Consider the following 17,324-nt stretch of genomic DNA (forward strand, 5'->3'; position numbering starts at 1 on the left):
AGCCATTCTGTTTCTGGTATACTGCATTCCAGCAGCTAGCAAACAAGAGCACGGGAGGGATTATTGTAAATATTCCTAGATATGTAAGCTCTTACAACAGTCACATCTATTCTGAAGTTTTAACCGTTACTTCTAAACTCTGAGATGCTGAGAACCTTGTGTATAACCTGGTCAATACCTGGAACTTTGGGCATCTGTGTGACACCTGAGACTCAGAGCTAGAGTTCTGCAGCTATGAAGTCAACAAGCTGAAAAGGAGATCAAACTTCAGCTAGGGATACGAATGAAGTAAATCTGGCTAGGACTAAGGTAAATCAGAATACAGGGTAAAGGATGGTATTGAATATGTTCTAAAATTTCAACTTCTATGTGAGACCAAAGGAAGAGATACTATTCTGTAGAAAATTTATATTTTCTGTAGCACATATCTAATTTAACTTGTATGGTCAGTTTATTCGAACACCATAGTTATATGGAACCTTGACTAGGAAGTGAGATCTTGTTGGTTTGTACAGGGTAGTGTGATGCCCTGATAACATCCCAGAGTAATTTGGGCAGAGAAGAACTTGAGGAACTGGGGAGAATTGTGGAAATATTAAACTTCCCCACCTGGGGAAGACCCAATTCTCACAAGCATTAGGGACTACCAGTTTGTTGGGCAAGCCCTCAATCTTAGGGCTTGCCCTTATGAAACTTATTCTTGCAAAGGAGAAGCTAAGCCTACTTATGATGATACCTAAGAGGCACCCCCAGAGAACCTCTTTTGTTGCTCAGATGTTGCCTCTCTAGACCAACTTGGCAGGTGAACTCACTGCCCTACCCCCTGTGTGGGAGGTAACACTCAGGGGTGTAAATCTCCCTGGCAATGTGAGACATGACTTCTCGGGATGATCCTGGATCAGGCATCATGGGATTGAGAAAGGCTTCTTGACCAAAAGGGGAAAGAGAAATGAAAGAAAATAAAGTTTCAGTGGCTGAGAGATTTCAAATAGAGTTGAGCAGTCGTTCTGGAGGTTATTTTTTTGCATTATAGATATGCCTTTTTAGATTAATAGGTATTAGAATAACTAGAAAGAAATAACTGAAACTGTTGAACTGTATTCCAATAGCCTTGATTCTTGAAGATGTTTTGTGTAGCTATGTAGCTTTTATAGTGTGACTCTGTGATTGTGAAAACCTTGTGGCTGACATTCCTTTTATCCAGTGTGTGGACAGATGAGTAAAAAATAAGGGCCAAAAATAAATGATAAGGAGAGATAAGGGGTGTGGGATGTTTTGGGCCTTCTTTTTCATTTTTATTCTATATGCATTTTTTTTTTGGAATAATGAAAATGTTCAAAAATTGATTGCGGTGATGAATGCACAACTGTATGATAATACTGTGAACCATTGATTGTACACTTGGATGATTATATATGTGGATATATTTCAATAAAATTGCATTAAATGGGGTACAAGGGTAGTTCATTGGTAGAACTCTTGCCTGCTGCGTGGGAGACCCAAGTTTGATTCCCAGCCCATGTACTTCCCCAAAACAAACAAACAAACAAAAGCAAACAAATGAAAATTCAAGAAATGGTGCTGCAATAACAGGATACTCACATAGAAAAAGAATGAAAATGTGATCCCGGTCATACAGCATACAAAAAAAAAGGCAATTCCCTTTATACCAAAATCTTGCTGAATGATCAAGAATTAGTATAGATCACTTTTTCCCCCCAAAGCTATGCTGCTCATGAGAGTTTGAGGTTAATAAGAATGCTGAAACCAGCATCCGAAACTATGTATTCATTAAGTTTTGGTCATATCTGGATTCAAAAGAAATTCATTTCCTTGCTATTTCTATCTTGAACTCTGCTGGCATTTTCTATTCAGCCCACCTAAGGCCTGGCCACAGTATGTTTTAGGGCCTTCATTCACATTTCTTTGGAAACTTATCACTAATTCTTCCTATTGGTTGTGAAAAGACGATCAGAAGGGAAGACACTTTTCCCAAGTATGATATCTAAACCAGACACTTGAGTCTGATAAACAGAAGCTAATGGAGCCCAAAAGAAAAGGAGTTAACAGCACATCTAACAGATGTGTGAAGGACAAAATGTTTCCTGTATAAGGTTTCCTGGAAAAACTCAGAGTTAAGCAGCAGCTGGCATGAGAGAGATGGCAAGAGCACAGCAGAGTAGAGAGGGCTGCCTGCCCTCTAGGCAAAGCCCGGTAGTTCTTGTTTGGATGGAATGGGCATGATCGTGGACTGCTGGCTCAGTGGGCAGGACTTCTTTAAAAGCTCAGCATCTGGCATCTGGTGATGGTGAGAATGAGGATAAAAATGGAGCCTTGAACCTATTTATGCCTGCCGAGTAACTCAGCACCTTCTTCCCTGTAATAGATTTGGGCTACAAGGTGCCCAAGGTGACTCTAAATATTCATGTGCTTGTGTAATTGAATCGGTGGTAACTTATTTTTATAAATCCTCTAAGAAGCTGACCATCCAACCACAAAATTGCTAGTGGGAAATGAGGAACAGATTGCTGCAGGGAACTCTGCTCACTGTTGTATTCATGGAATCTTCATTACTCACCCAGCATGTTGGATTGTCCTCGCCCAGTTTCCTCAAAAGCGTGTCAGCCAACCTGGCTTTGCAGTCCAAACTGTACAGCTGTGCAAATTTCATTTTCCTTTATTTGTTCATTCTGAATTCATCCGTTCTTCTAACTGGGTGATGTGCGAAGCAAGTGAAGAATAATGATGCTGACAGTGATGCTTCCTGGAGAGTTTTTTTAAGTGAATTAGATTGTCTACACTGTATACAAATTCTGTGTGACTTTGAGGTCTTGTGAGGGCAGTAACCACATAAGAATTTTCTCTGTCAGTTTTCACTTTCTTCTGAAATCATTGATGGGAATATCCAGATGCTTTAAGGGATCATTTAACTAGTAAGTATTTATTAGGAAGCAGTGGCAGGTACTGTGGTGATTGAGTTTGAGTTTGGGCTCAAATTCTGGCTCCTCCACTTCCTTGTGACCCTGGTCAAGTCACTAACCTTTTTTTTATTCTTTATTGTTTTCAGTTAAATTTAAATGGGGGTAATTAGGTGTTATATACCCATTGAGTTGTTGTGAGATGAACACTCAATGGCAAGCACTCAGATATTTGCTTAGGTTTGTTGAGCAATGCAAATGATGAAGCCACCGAAAAGTAGATGAGGGCTGCACCATTAAGGAGTTCATAGCCTCCTTGAGGAGATAGTGCTCATGAAAGACAGCCACCGCTGCTGGGAATACGAAGTTGAGTAGGAAAACGGAGAGATCTCTCTTGGGTGGGAGCCTCACTGGATTAATGAAGCTAGAAGAAAAAAGAGAAAAAGGGGAAGATGTACTAGATAGAAGGGAGGGACAACAAAACAAAAGCTCAAAACTACACCCACTCTGTAGTATGTGTAGAAAGCACATTTCCACCACTCTGTTAATTAATTAAGTACTTGGCCAAGGAGAAGGGGTGAGTCAAGATGTATTAAGTGGATTGGATCTAGAAGGTCTAACTCCTTTTCCTCTGTGCACTTTTTAAAATGTGGTAACGGAAACTTAGTCCTATAGCTTCCTGCTCAAATGGGCCTGAGATTCAACAGGGACGGGGCTATCTCTCTGGTCTAAGGAGGAAAAGAGAGTTAGGATTGGTAAAGAAAGAAGAACATGTCCGTCTGTCGGTACACAGTCTGATGGAGGAATCATTCTATAGAACATTTGTTGAAGTTAAAAGGTAAAGATAAAGCCGGTCAGTTTCATTGTTGTAGGAACCTTCTGCCAACCAGACAGATGGAGGCTACAGCTGATACCTTGTTGTAACTTGCGAAGCTGGAGGAGGCAATAGGAGATGACCACTTCAGCTTCTGCTGGGTGGGTAATTAGGATGAAAAAAAACACCAAAAAATCTAATAACTTTTGACCTATTTTTGTTACTTCTCAGAATATAGCAAAGAAAGTTAGTATTTTGGGCTTAATATTAACCACTAAGGAAGAATTGTTTTATGATATAGGAGACAGAAGAGCCTTTGAAGATAGTAATTATGATCTCTTGGAAGTTTTTTGACAAATTTTTTATTTGAGAAATTTTTAGATTTAGAAAACTATTGTGACGATAGTGCAGAGTTCCCTGTACCTCATACCTAGTTTCCTTTGCTAAGAAATTAGATTGATTCAATTACCACGATTCACCTACCAATACTGCTATGTTATTAACATCCATACTTTATTCAAATTTACTATTTTTCCCTAATGTCCTTTTTCATTCCAGTATCCCATCCAAGATACCACATTACATTTAGTAGTTATGTCTCCTTAGACTTCTCTTGGCTGTGTCATTTTCTCAAACTTCCCTTCGTTTTGATGACTTTATTACTGTCAGGTTTTTTGTAGACTGTACCTCAATTGGGATTTGTCTGATGCTTAGACTTGGGTAATGTGTTTTGTGGAAGTAAAGTGCCATTCTCATCACATCATATCAAGGATATATGCTATTAATATGACATTATTGTTGATTTAATATTGATCACCTGGCTGAGGTGGTTTGTCAGGCTTCTCCACTGTAAAGTTACCCCCACCCCCCTTTGCATACTGTACTCTTTGAAAGTCACTATCTGCAGCCCACACTTTAGGAATGGGGAGTTATGTTCCCCCTCTTTTAGAGTGAAATATCTACATAAATTATGAGGAATTATTCTGCATAGAAGATTTGTCTGTTTATTCCCAATTCTTTATTTACTTAGTCATTTATTTATATCATATGGACTTATGGATATGTTTTTGTACTTTGAGCTGTAATTCAATACTACTTTATTGCTCAAATCATCCCAGCTGTGGCCATTGAGAGCTCTTTCAGTTGGCTTTTATATCCCTTTGACATGCCCCACCCCTACCCCCAACATTATGGAGTTTTTTTAGCACTTCCTTACTTTCTGGCACTACAAGATGCTCCAGGCTCATCTAATACATTTCCTGTCTCAGATTTCTTGGAATTTGTAACTATGAAGAAAAAACTCTTGTCGTAAGACATTTTACCAGGGCTTTAAGAGAGCAGATCTTAAAACATTTTCTGGAAATAAATTGGATATCATGGCTTTAAGGACTCTGCGTCAGAAGGAATGAAATAAAATTCTGATTACACAAATATGATGAAATTTCATGAAGGGGGACAGGATCTAAACAAATCAATGTGGCTTTAGAGGACACTTTATGATTAAAATGGATTTTTAAAAGATAGGCAGAGAACGAGAAGAAAGGACTTATAGTTGAGTGGTTTCTAAAAATATCTTCAAAAGTTATTCAGCTGTTTACTTGTCAAATTTTTTTTTTGTGACTACACTAAAAGAAAGCATATTGTTCACCTTTAAACCAGCTATATTAAGAATGGGGCTCTTTTCATTTGCCTGGAGTCATTTGAAATCTTAACTCATTCACTCAAAAAATATTTATTCAACACTTACAATGTGAACTCTTTTAGGCTCTGGGAACTTGTTAATGAATGAAGCAGCCAAAATTTACACACTATGGAGTTTATCCTTATATTTAAGGAGATGGATATCAAATATTTTTTAGTTTGACAGATGGCAATACATGCTATTCCATGATAAGGGGTAAAAGTAAAAGCAAGTAAAGCAAGATAAGGGGTGCAGGGAGAATAGGGATGTGGGGATAGGTTATCATTTAATATACGATCATCAAGGAAGGTATGCCAGTTTGAATCTTATGTACCCCAGAAAAACCCTGTTTTAATCCTCATCTAATCTTGTGGGAGCAGCCGTTTCTTTTAATCCTGATTCAATACTATAGGTTGGAAACTTTTGATTAGATTATCTCCACAGAGATGTGACACAGCAAATTGTGGGTATGGCCCTTTGAGTAGATGGAGATGTGACTCCACCCTTTCCAGATGGTCTTAATTAGTTCACTGGAATCCTTTAAAAGAGGAAGCATTTTGGAGAGAGCCAGAAATTACAAAAGCCTAGAGAAACTTCACAGCAGAGCTGACACAGATGTGGACACATGGAGAATGGAGACTTGGATATTTGGAAGATGCTTGGAGCCCAGCAGATATCACAGTGAAATGTTAAACAAGCCAGAACCTGGAGAGAGCCAAGGGAAGCCAAGTGATGAGAGCCAGCCCTGGAGAAGTAGAGTGAGAAACAGCCACAGGAACAGAGGCTGAAAGCAGCAGAATCTAGGAGCAAGGGACCAGCAGATACCAACCACGTGACTACCCAGCTGACAGAGGTGTCTGACCCATCGGCTTTCCTTGAGTTAAGGTTTCTTTCCCTGGATGCCTTAGTTTGGATATTTTTATAGGGAAACTGTAAACTTGTAACTTAGTGAATTCCCCTTTTTAAAAGCCGTTCCAGTTCTGATGTTCTGAAGGTCTCACGGATGAGGCCCCATTTGAGCAGAGACTTGGAAGGAAGTGGAGAAATGAGCCCTGCACATACCTCATTAAAGAGTAGAATGCAAGAGGTGTGAATCAGGAGTGTGCTTTGGTGTATTCCAGCAATAGCATTTTGGTGAAGGAGGCTGAAATGAGTGAGCAAGGCAGAGAGTAGTAGGAGGGAAGGCTAGAAAAGGAACACATATTCTCAGAGAGGTGTGAGTGCCTCTGCCCAGACCTGGGTGCTGCTATGGACCTTATAAGGACTTGAGCATCTTTGAAGAAGTGGAGGCATTGGAAGTTTTGAGCAGGACTCAAGGACAGAAGCAGGGAGACCAGTTAGGAGGTCTTTTCATCTATTATTATATTTTAATCTTAGTCTATTAATCTTAATCTATTTGTATGTATAATCTTCATAATAATTATTTACATATAATTTTTCCATCTGCATATTTTAATAGTTTTCTGTGTTGCTATATAATCAGGTTTATGATATTTAGTGGCTGTATAATAATCCGTTAGTTGGTATATTAGTTTCTTTTTGCTTATGTAACAGATTACCACAAATTTAGTAGTGTAAAAAATCTAAATTTGTTATCTTACGGTTCTGGAGGGCAGACGTCCTAAAAGCAACATGTCAGCAGGGCTGTGTCCCTTTTGGAGGCTTCCTTGCCTTTAAAGCTCCTGAAAGCTATCTGCATTCCTTGACTTATGGTCCCATTCTCCATCGTCAAGCCCAGAAGTGTTGCAGCTTCACATTTCTATTCTCTTTCTGACCTCTGCTTCTGCCATGCATCCCCTCTGGCTCTGTCCCTCCTGCCTCCCTCTTACAAGGATCTTTGTGATTATAGTGAATCCACCTAAATAATACAGGATAATCTTCCCATTTAAAAAGTCGTAACTTAATCACATCGGCAAAGTCCCTTTTACTATGAAATGTAGCATATTCATAGGATATATCCTAATGTGGGGATTAGGACGTGGACATATTGGGGTTGGGGAAGATTTTTTTTGCATGCTGCTTGTAGTTCATGTAACTGTCCCCATTGCTGGATACTTAGACTGCATCTAGTTCGGGGTTACTATGATATTCCAAAACACAATCTTTGTAAATGTGGATCTTCTTTTCTTTTTGAACATGTTCCTTAAGATAAATGTCCAGGTATGAGGTTCCTGGAACAAAGAGTATGAACACCTTAGGCATTTGCTGTACAAAACCTAGTTACATTATCAGTTGCTATTGGAGTATGTCTATTTCCCTACAGCCTCATCAGCATTGCTTTTTATCATTTAAAGGTCTGTTTCCATAATTTGTTACAAAATGACTTTTCAGTGCTGTGCTAATTTAATTTCTTTACTGGCTAAGCTGAATCTTTTTCGGGAAGGAGGTGTGTGTCTGTGTGCTTGTGTTAGTGTGTAGTTTGTGTGTTATTTCATTTGTATTTCAAGAATGTGTTTTTGTTTGTTTTGCTTTTTAATAATATCTGGAACCAGAAGGGTGGAGACAGAGGTAAACTGTTGCTTAAGGAAGTAGGTAGGGCTGATGCCAATATATTTTGCTTTCACTTCTCCATCAAAGAGAATGATCTTCAAAATGGAAAGTACATTAATAAGAGGGATTCAGAAGATAGTGAAAGAGCATCTGAGTAACTCGGGATGAGTTCACATCACACTAGGTGTGCCACATTAGGTGATGTCTCAGGGTGTTGAAAGAAGTTAGCACATATTGTCTCTGAGACGCTGTCACTGATTATTGAGTAAATTTTGGAGAGTGGGAGAGTTTCCAGAAGACCAGAGACATGTAAATGTTGTTTCATTTAACTGTTGGGAAAGTTGAATTCCTAAAACTATCAATGTATGAAGTGATCCCTTGCAAAAATTCTGGATTATCATCATGTAAATGATCTATGAGCCCATAGTTGAGATTGCATTGATCTTTAGGAACCAGCATAAAGTTACTAATGTGTAAATTTATCACATTTCCTTTTTTTGATAGGGTTTCTATATTGAGAGAGTAAGAGAATTCCACAGACACCAGTGCATTTGGCAAAAATCTCTCACAGGCCCTTATGCACATAACACAGAAAAGCTGAAGGATGACAGAGTAATTAAATAAATTCACAGCTGATTCTTTTCACATGCCATAGCATAGTTAATATTGAATGTCAGTCAACCTGGAAAGAGTTTCCAGTGATGGGCCTTCCAGTTTTTTCCTTGGCCCCAAGTTAAAAAAGGATCTTTAGGATTTGGCTGGAAATGTAAAAATATGACTGATTGCACAAAGTTCAGTGAATATACTCAACATACAAAATAAATATTCACAATAGTTGCAATTATGAAAATGGACCCAAATCACCTGGACAAATTTCAATAGAAATAATGAGACTTTTTTTTAAAAAAAGTCAGTTGCACTAATACATATCAGGAGGGATATGCCTTGCCAACAGTTCATGTGAAAATATCAAGTCAGGTTGATTACAATCTGAATGTGAACTAACAGTGATGAAGTTGCCAAAGAAAACTAGTGCAGTTGGGTGGCATGATCAGAAGCAGGGACTCCAGGGCACCTGAGATTATAGTCCCATTTTATGCGACTCTTCTGTCCATATCTGGAGTCTTCTGTTTGATTCTGAACATGATAAAATAAGACATTCCATTTAGCAGACCTTGATCCCTGTAGTTCAGCACTCGCAACCGGTTAAAATGCGCCCATTATTTTTGATACGATGTTGTAAAACAAAATATACATATATGCATTAAAATAAAAGACTGAAGGGCAATGTATTAAGATGTCAGTCAAATGAGGTTGTATGTAGATATTGAAACTACATCTGATTTTCTTCCTTTTGTGACTTTCCTGAATTTCTCCAATTTTTAATTTTGGTAAAAGCACTAGTACTTTTATAATAAAAACAGTTATTTTAAGTTTAAATCAAGTATGGCTAATATGAGAACATAGTATAACATAAAAATTGCTCGACTTTTGGGAGAAAAGATCTGAATGCTACACCTGGCACTACCTTGAACTAATAGCCATCTTGGGCAAGCTGTTGGTATTGCCTTTTGGGGTCTGAGTTTTCTTATCTGAAGGATGGGGATGGCGAGGGGCGGATGAAGGTAATCACTTTGCTCCATTACCGCACTTGTGTTTTATCAGGGAGTTACAAATTTGTTCTCATGTTCCTTGGTGAGGTTGCCCATATTTCCGGCCTTTCCAGATATATCTAGATTAAAAGGACCCTTCCAGACTCTCTCTGTGATCTTTTTTTCATTTTATTCTGCAAGTTTCTTCTTCAGATTAACCTCCTTCAGGTTCACATTAGACCATCCTTATTTTCAGACCTTCAACCCAAGGTTAATTAAGCTCTTTGCTTGAGTTTTCTTTCATTTCAGGAAGACCAATATATTTTCTTGTTTAGGCCTCAGGCCTCCTGTTTGGGATTTCTGGATAGGACTAGAGCTCTCTTCTCCCCCTCCTTCAACAGCTCCAAAAGTCATCCTGTGGCTTTGCCTAAGGGGTGCCAGATCATCTAATGCCCATTTTCCTTTGCTCCCAAGGGCTTCCCTTCAGCATGTCCACTCTGTGTCATCCTAACCTGAACTATCTTGGCTACCCCCTGCTTGGATCATCAATTGCTCTTCTAGCTCTCTCCCCAACACCACTATTTTAATTTAGTTTTAACCATAATAGACATTGAATTTTGAATTTTTAAACTTACTATTTGATTTTCCCACTTTGTTTCTTCATGTTATCATTTCTAGAGGGGTTGAAAATATTTCATGCGCCCACTCTTGACCTAGTCTAATATTTGTCTATTGTTAGTCATCAGATATGATCAATGTTTTTATTTTTGCTCTTAGAGAACATAGTGTATTATACATCTCCAAACACTCTAGCCTTTTGCTTTTTCTATATTATTCACTTAGTTCACATTCTCAGAGTTAGAAGTCTCTGACTGAAGGCCACATTGGGACGTATCCATTTTGGGTACCTTTATTTTGTTATTATTATTATTATTATTATTATTATTATTATTATTATTATTATTTATTTATTTATTTTTTACATGGGCAGGCACCAGGAATCGAACCTGAGTCTCCGGCATGGCAGTCAAGAATTCTGCTACTGAGCTACTATTGCACTGCACTGGGTACCTTTATTTTGACCAACAATAAAAAAGACAGATCAGTTCAGCTCATAATCTTCTTTCTTTAAAACTTAAAGGAAATTTCAAAATTCAGCATTTGTATTTTAATATATACATTTCAGTTTCCTTCTTAGGGTTTCCCTCGATACCAAAATAATTTTGATGGGAGGAATATTTTGCAACCTTAATTAAACCTGCTCTTGACTAGATTTCTGTTTTGTAACTTTTTCTCCATGTCAGCATTTTTGCATTTTCCATGCTTAGTATAGGCAATCCCTGCTCTGCAATGCCTATGCATGCTCTAAGTTTTGCCCTAAATTCCTGTGACTTGTACAGCTTACTTACATTAAGAAGTAATGTTTATTACTTCTTAACTCAGAAGATGATGTATTGTCCAGACTGCTGCATCCTCTCCTTCTGCCTCAGGTATATCTTGTGTTCATGTATTATATTTCTGGTTAGCAAATTGTGCAGGAAATGAGCTACCTGGTATGTCCATGAGCAGGGATTACAGTTACTTTGCTTATCTGAAAGAAGGTTCTTTGACTATAGCACCTGTAGCCAGTCCTTCTCTGCTCCTTTGTCCTTGAAGTCCAGTTCCCCAGCTCCTGCCTAGAAAGGTTTCCCAACCCAGCCAACAAGATAAGCAGAGCAAAACAGGAAGCCACTTGTGTGTGGCCCAAGGCTTCTCTGTACATGTGTTTGCACCGAATGTCTGAACTTTTTCTTCTAAGAATGAAAAATCTTGGAACTGTTCTTTTTGTTAGATTTAGATGGTGCTTTGTTCCTAACAAGGCTTAATGTTATAAATAAGAAGTACTTAAAACCTTTTGGATATGGGTGCTTTTAAAGAGGGTTGCAGTCTGTCTGATTTCCCTCCTTGTTTTTTGGACTTGATAAATGTTAAATGATTCTGATACAGCATGATCCAGTGGAATGGAAAGTTAAGTGGTTATTTTATGGTAGTTAATAACAGTAGAAAACAAAAAATAACCCATTTCCTTCCTACAATCATGCCTGGCATAAGGACAGGGGTACCTTTTGATATATTCTCACCTTGAAGGTTTCTGAAGATGCATTCCTATGCAATGCAGGGATGAAACCTTTCTAGCCAGGACTCCCAGCTCAGTAGCTCTGATGAAGTCACCAGAGGTCCTTTAGCCACCAAGTTATTTGGATGTCATAAAACTATGATATGACTCGAGGCAAATATTTATTTAGTGATAAGTATAGGTGCACACAGTAAGGTTTGCTCCTTCCTTGTGGAGTATTTCCTTATGAAGTTCATTAGTCCCTGAGACATGGGGAGGCAAAGCAATATGATGGGAGTGGCACAGGCCATAAAGGTCACAAGATCTGAGTTCAAGCCACAGTTTGGCTCACTGTCCACTAGTTGTAAGACTTCAGTCCATGTATCCAGTCACCTGATGGGTCAGAGATGCTTTCCCTACAGAATTGATGAGGGAGAATGGGAGTGTTGGATTAGGTATTTCTAAGACTCTCTCAGCTTTAAAGATCTCTAGCGTTTCTAAATTCCATTTTACCCATTATTAGATAATTACTTGCCCGTTTAATCAAACTTGGAAATCATAGAAAATCATAAAGGAAAAAAATATACCCTGTAATTCCACAACCCATAAAAAATAAAACAGTTGTTACTATTTTGGTCTATTCCCTTCCAGTTCTTTTTTCTAGGCATATTTTTGTAATAATATGTAAAAACATAGTGGGTATGTATATTTAAAAATTGGGAATGATTTTTGCTTTGCTTAACATTGTATCATGAGCATTGCTCCGTGTCCTGCTGGGTAGTGCTCAGAGTTCTTAAGCACCAGTTTCTCTTGGTCATTTCTGCATTTTCTTCTGAATTTTCCATACTGATGAAGACAGGGTAGGCACTTTCCAAACTAAACACACTTGGCTTATGAACATCTTCTCAGTACAAACAGCCAGTGAATGCCATTCCAAAGAATAAGACATAAGGGACATCTCCAGACAACCTGGAGACTACCTGCTGCACCACTGCATGAGTAGAAGCTGCCACGGTCAGCAGTCGAGGGGGAGGGGGTTGGTGGCCTGGATAAAATTGCTCTGCCATGTGACCCAACAGGTCTCAGATGACCTCCTCCAACAGTTTTACTTTGGGCACACCAGGGGAAATGGGGTTAATTCCAGGTAGAGTTGCAAAGGAGAGGGACTTGATAACCAAGGCTTGCCTCTCTGTGCCCTGTTCCCCCTACTGCACCCCACTCTGCCTCCTCTGCCTCTTCATTGACCTTCCTCCTCCCTTCCCCGCAGTCATCTCTTTCTCCTCTGTGGGCCTGTTACAGTTGTTTATGCTACTGATAAAGTTTTTATCGCATTTATTAACTGGGAGTTGGTGGCAGCTGTTAGGTTTGGGGCAGGGTAGGTTAAATATGGACCTACTAATAAGACATTTACATCTCCCAACTTTCCACATTGATGAGTTTCAGTTAGAGGATGATCTTAACTAAGGTTAAGAAACATGTGAGGCTGAAATCATGAACATTTCTAAGTCATTTTTCATTTGCTTACAGGTGGTATTTCAATGAGATTACCGGTTATCTTGGTTTGATGGGCTTACCTGGAACCTATACATGGGAGAGTCCATATTAGTGGGAAGCTTTACTACATCACTAGATGAACTTTAAGAATCCTTCTCATTCTAAAATTCTATGATTTTATAACATTGTTTCTATGGGAAAATGTATTCCAAGTTCTAAACAGCTGAGGTTTGGATCCCAGCTCCTTAAAGAGTTGCAAACCACCCGTACCTAAAATCACCTTCAATTTTGCAGGTAGGTGTCTATAATTTGATTTATATCTAGAGAACAGTAATAAAACTAACAATTTCTGTTTGAGTACTTCTTATGTACCGGGTTCTATGTTATATACCTTCGTAAGTGTTTTTTTTTTCCTTCTCACAATGATTCTTTGAGGTAGGCATTATCATCTCCCTTTTACAGATGAGGAAGCTGAGACCCAGCAGAGCTAAGACGCGAGTCCAGACTTGTTCGGCTCCAAACTTGTGACCTTTCTTCTTTGGTGCCTGATGCCTCCAACCCTGTGCTAATGAATCTTTCCTCTTTCTGCCTAGCCCCCAAAGTTCCTTCTGCAAAAGAGGTGAAAGTTAATTCTTTTAAAATTTATTTATTTTAAGGTAGTTTTGTTCCCTTTGAGAGCCCTGAAACGTTGATTCCCTTTGATCCAGTCACATACCACAGTGGATCTTTACTACTTCTCATTGGTGGTAAATGAGCAGTTGACATGGTCCCACAGGCCGGTAGAGAGAGTAGCCTTAGGAAAGAAAGTCTTTTATAAAAAAATAACACTAAAAATATTCAGTTACACCATTCACATAAGCATACTTAGAGTGGTTGGTAGAGAATAGAATGAAGGAGTTAATAGAAGAGAATGAAGGAGTCTCTTCTTTTTTCCTTTCAACATATTCAATTACAGCGTTCATATAAACCTACCTTGATCTGAGAGCCAGGATGTTTATTTATTTGTTCATTCATTTACCAGTCATCAGTAAATGTGAACCCTCCCACGAAAGAGGTTCCACCTGGGAACCAGGGGATATATGAGACACCGTCCCTGCCTTCAAGCAGCTCAGAGCCTAGTGGACCACAGGCCCATACATTATTAGATCTTTTACTTTGTGTTTTTAAAATAATCAAATGACGAAAGGCCTTTGAAAATTATTTTGATTCTCAATGACCTCTTGTAAACAAGACTAGGAGAAGTCTATTTTACATAGTATAGTGTGGTAGAACATGTTTTCAATGACATAGAGACTCATCCAGTGTATATTGAATTGCTAAGACCCACTGACATGTAATGATGCTGACTGGTTTACTTGTGCACATTTGCCTTACTAGGGGGAAGGTTTGTTGAAGGTGAGTTCTGTTTCATGTTTTATCACCCTATACTCAAAGATTTGCTTTTCATGATGCATAAGACAAAGGAAGGATGAATGGGAGATAAAGAGGCCCCAGTCTGGTTGATATTCCTTGGGTATACAGATGAGTGTGGGTTGGGCTCTGGGCTTTTTGGTGGTCCTAAATGGAAGTGCCAGAGAATCCTGCTAGGAGGTAACATCTAAGGAGAAGACTCCTGAGTCTTGAAGTTGAAAACCCAGTCAAGGTCTATTTCATGAGGATCTGAGCTCAGTATGATTGTGTGGTTCCTGATGGCAGAGATCCTTTTCTGAACCATGTTTATCTTCTTGGAAGGAGAGGAGGGAATAAGAATCCCTGGCATGGATAGGAGAGTTCAGTAGCCCCAGCTGAGCAGCTGCTGAAGACTACATGGCCTAGCAAAGATTGGGGTGGTAGGGAGGGAGAGGAGAGGCAGACAGGTTGTCATCTAACCAATGCATAAAACTGGAGACGTTAGGCATGAGTTCATTAGTAGAAAGTCTGGCCCAGAGCTCCTACCTTTGCTCCTGGTCTTGTCCTCTCTCTCCCTCACCTATAGTCCCTCCTGTCATAGCTGTCCTTTAGCTTTCCAGCAGCACTGTGGTCTGACTTCAGTTTGGAATGAAAAGACGAGTTCCTAGCCCAGAACCTGTGTTGCATGGAAGCACAGTGTTTGCATGTGACAAATCCCAACTGTGGCTGTTTCTCCCGTTCCTTGGTCCATTTCCTATCCTCCTTGAGCAAAATGGGAGGTTTGGTAGGCTGTGGGAAGGTCCTCCTCCCTAGGGAGAGGAGGAAGCTGAATTCTGAAGGGAACTGGGTTTGACTGTCACTTTACTCACAGTACTTCTCTGTCTGCACAACAGGCCTTTAACCCTGGCCATGAGGTAGAGAGCTTCATAGTCTTTCTCTGACAAGTTTTTTTCCAAATAAAACTCCTCGGTGCAGCCCCGAGTCTTCCCTTGAGGCCACAACCTTGGTGTACTTGCTTCAGAAGGAAGGAGTCTTATCTTATATGTGCACATTCTTCTGGTGTGTCCTATCTGGTTACTATCAAATAGAAACTACAGTTATTGACGTTTGTTGCTTAATTACTGTCTGTTGATTGTGAGGTAATAGTTTTGTTGGTTAGCTATTACTGCCATGTTTAAAAAAAAAACTTATAGCATAACTGTATTTTGTTTTCTGCTGTGTTTTTTAGTGGCTAACATTATTTACCGGCATAATAATAATGCCTCGCATTTGAAATGTGCTTTAGATTTAACATAGCACTTTCATTTTACCATCTTATTTGACTATGTAAAAGGAAAACGCAAGTAGGCAACTTATTTTAGGAGAGTAGGAAGTAAAAATCTGTATCCTGAATATTACTTTCCTATCAATAGTTATATCAATATAATATAACTATTTTTAGAGTAAATACTTATTACTTTAGTAATAGATATTAAAAATGAATTTTAAAGGTTTATGATTTGCAGTTCCTCCAAAAAGTAGAGTAGTAGAAGACAGATTCTATCCTGGAGTATAGAAAATATATGATAATATTTTGGCGAGGTGCCATGTCTCTAAAATTTGAACCAGAATATGGGTTAGCAGTACATTGTAAGGAAGTTGATTGTCTACCCCCAGAGTTTGCTTAGCATAGAGGTCTCCAGTATTTTTAACATAAAAACATTTCTGTGGTTCCAGTAGCTCCAGCATCTACCCATACATAGGCCCACCATGTCCTTTCCCCCATTGGAATAGTAGCTTCCCTCACATTAAGCTTAAGATTTTATTCCATAGTAAAGTATAAATCCTAAAGGAGCATATGCAGTTCAAGCGTAGTTTGTTGCATATTACTTAAAACTCAGGAAAGAGGCCTGTAGGATGCTCTATGCAACAATCATAGATAATTCTTTGTACAATAATAGGTACCACATAGGTGACAAGCAGTGTTCACTAAATGATGTAAAGAAAATACTGAATTAAAATATTCTTGTGGGCCTGGTGTTTCACTATTTAATTGACAGGTGGTGTAGGGGCACATGTGGATTTTTCTTCCTCTTGCATTGACGCCTTCACTCTTAGGTAGGGATCCACTAGTTTCAGATCCTTTCTGCAGCTGATTTTGTGTTTGTTGGAAGCAGAGAATAAAGAAAAGAGAGTGAGCTTTAAGATGAATAGAGCTGGGTTAAAATTCAGCCCTCATCACTTGTTAGCCATTTGTCCTTGGGTGCATGACTTTAAATTCCCTCATCGGTAAAATGGAAATACCTACTTGTGGTAGGCCGAAAAATGCATCCCTACCCCAACCCTGTCAAAAGATACCCACATCCTGATTCCTGAAACCTGTGAATGATACCTTATTTGGGAAGAGGGTCTTTGCAGATGTGATTGAACTTGTAATGAAAAGATTAACCTGGGTTATCTGAGTAGACCCTAAATGCCATCATAAGTATCCTTATAAAAGAGAGACAGAAGATTACAGACAAAGAGAAGATGACATATGCAAAGACAGTAGAAAGACAGACAGAGATTGGAGTGATACAGCCACATGCCTAGCAATGACTGGAGCCACCAGAACCTGTAAGAAGCAAAGAACCAATTCTCCTCTGTAGCCTCCAGAGGGACGGTGGTCTGTTGACATCTTTTTTTTGGTCCAATGGAGCTGATTTTGGCATGGCCTCTAGAACTATGAGATAATACATTTCTATTGTTTTAAGTCACCAAATTTGCACCAGCAGCCTCAAGAAACTAATATACTGCTTTTATAAGGTGCTGTGTCATGGTTGTCAGCTTTCCTCCCTCTGTCCTTACATCAAAAGTGGTGTTTCTCTGAGCT

The 17,324-nt window shown here is 39.0% G+C and overlaps 1 protein-coding gene across 4 annotated transcripts in view; it reads left to right on the plus strand.

Annotated features, from left to right (window-relative positions):
• Nucleotides 1-17,324, plus strand: part of PIP5K1B (phosphatidylinositol-4-phosphate 5-kinase type 1 beta) — a 484,296-nt gene that overhangs the window by 22,581 nt on the left and 444,391 nt on the right. Inside the window, exons 1-2 of one of the 4 annotated variants that reach the window (XM_077148357.1) lie at nucleotides 12,319-13,378; nucleotides 13,547-13,703. The exons of 2 other annotated variants lie outside the window; for them this stretch is intronic. The gene's annotated coding sequence lies outside the window, so the exon portion shown is untranslated. Of the gene's footprint in view, nucleotides 1-12,318; nucleotides 13,379-13,546; nucleotides 13,704-17,324 lie in introns of those variants that run through there. One more of the 4 variants, XM_077148358.1, reaches the window with a different exon arrangement.

Source organism: Tamandua tetradactyla, chromosome 2 (genome assembly GCF_023851605.1).
Source record: "Tamandua tetradactyla isolate mTamTet1 chromosome 2, mTamTet1.pri, whole genome shotgun sequence".
Lineage (NCBI taxonomy): Eukaryota > Metazoa > Chordata > Mammalia > Pilosa > Myrmecophagidae > Tamandua > Tamandua tetradactyla.